This window comes from Petaurus breviceps, unplaced genomic scaffold (assembly GCF_028583685.1).
Source record: "Petaurus breviceps papuanus isolate PSGF00001 unplaced genomic scaffold, PetGlider_PUasm1.0 90604, whole genome shotgun sequence".
In the NCBI taxonomy this organism is placed as follows: domain Eukaryota; kingdom Metazoa; phylum Chordata; class Mammalia; order Diprotodontia; family Petauridae; genus Petaurus; species Petaurus breviceps.
This window is the reverse complement of record NW_027187285.1, coordinates 4174269-4176245: the sequence shown is the minus strand read 5'-3', so window position 1 is coordinate 4176245 and position 1977 is coordinate 4174269. Positions and strand designations below refer to the sequence as shown.

The 1977-nt window shown below is 35.1% G+C and overlaps 1 long non-coding RNA gene across 1 annotated transcript in view; it reads left to right on the top strand.

Annotated features, from left to right (window-relative positions):
* Positions 1-1753, top strand: part of LOC138142816 (uncharacterized) — a 5945-nt gene extending 4192 nt beyond the window's left edge. The window contains exon 2 of the long non-coding RNA XR_011163546.1: positions 305-1753. This is a non-coding gene — a long non-coding RNA (uncharacterized lncRNA). The remainder of the gene's footprint in view (positions 1-304) is intronic.
* The last annotated feature ends 224 nt before the right edge of the window (positions 1754-1977 follow it).

Sequence of the window (1977 nt, the reverse complement as noted above, 5' to 3'; positions counted from 1 at the left end):
AGAGAGAGAGAGACAGAGAGAGAGAGAGACAGAGAGAGAGAGAGAGACAGAGAGAGAGAGAGAGAGAGAGAGAGACAGAGAGACAGAGAGACAGAGAGACAGAGAGACAATGATGATGATGGTGGATCTCAAAAACGGAAGAACATGCTTGGTTGGGTTGTTTCGGTGGATATTAAATAGCATAAGGACACAGGAACTCCTGGTGGCATGGGTGGGATGGGAAGGGGAAATCTAAGAAGAGAAAAGGGGACATAGAAAGGGAAGGTGGGAGGGCACCAAGAATAATCCTTATTTTCTTCACTAGTTTGCTGAGATCTGGTGGCCCTGGATACCTGAAAGCACCTCTTCAACCAGAGAGAGAAGAGAATACCACATATAGCTAAGGACTTGATATGTAGAACCTCTCCAGGACCCAAGGAAAAGATATTGACCAAAAAAAATTCAAGTAATAGAACAGTGACACCAACTATCTGGGCACAATTAAAAATATGCTATTATGTATCATTGAATATTAATAAACTTTGAAGCACCCAAATTATTTTCAGTCCTGAAATATATTGATATGCTTCCCTTCTTATTAAGCAGAGTATATTGCAATAAAGCAAACTTTCCCTGATAAGAAAGGCTTATCACAATGACTAGTTGTTGTGCCATTCTGAAGAAGCAGATGGTAAGGGAATTGTGCTGGATCCATATGTGCACAGTCTAAAATTTGTTTTCTTGAATATTTTCTGAATATCTCTGCTTATGTTCTTCACAAGAGGTATTATTTTAAAGAAGCAAATAGCAGAAATGAACCAATAATAGAAAATAATTTAAATGTTTCATTTGCCTCTTATATATTTTTAGTACAAAATCATCAGAATTTTGGTCTGGGTAGCAAAAACTTTCTGAAATATTAATTAGTGACTCGAAGTTTGAAGCAGTCTCCTTCTAGGTTGTTTTCCTGCCTTCATTGAAACCACCTGATTTTCTTTCTTTACAAGTTCCTTGACCTTTTAGTAACTTTAAAAACATTTTTATTTTAACACCAATAGCTTCCTCAACTTCCCAATTAGCTTTAACTTATTCTAGAGCAGCCTTGCATTTATTAAATGGAGAAACACTGCCACCTGGTGGATACTACAGATATTGTGATTAATGACCAAACTAAAGTTGCATTTTCCCAACTGTAGGCATAAATGGGACTTAGTGTCTCCAACTCTTTAATTCAATAAACATATACTTATCAAATAGCCAATATATGCACGACACTATACTAAAATCTCATGGTTTTTTTTCAAGGATACGTAAGATACAATCTCTACTTCAATAAGGTTGTGATCCTCCAGGTTTTTGCAGTCTTAATAAATAATCATATAAGACTTCCATATGTCACAGGATTGAAGTTTCTCTTAAGTTGTCTTGGTGGCTTATTCATCATGTCCCTGAGAACGTGAATGTATACAACTCAGAAAATTGTGCAAACATACATTAAAAAATTTTTAAATATTATATGTAGCATCAAATAATAATTTCATTGGATGCACAATATTGTGTTAGGAATATGTGACAACATTGTGAAGTGTGACCATTATAAGAGTTTAGGGCTACTCTCCCATGTCTGCAGACCTCAAACAAAATGAATGTTTGGTTCAACCTTTAAATGGAAAAAAAGTATTTCTGAAGCAGATATTTGTCATGAAGTTACTGAAGTCGTCAAAAGTATGCTGTCTGAGGATACACAGTAAATCAAAGCACTAAAAAGAAAGAAGAGCCCCAGGGATAGTAAAATGGAGGTCAGAAGTGAAAAACCCTCCACAACAGTCAGGAACTTACACTCAATTCTGCTGACATTAGAAAGTGTGACCTGCATTATGAAAAATGCTTGATCAGTCTAGAGATTATATACTAAAATACCAAAGAGATATTTCAAATAATTGAAATAATTATATGCCTCTTAATAAAATAAGTTTTTAAAAAATATCTTGCAAATCC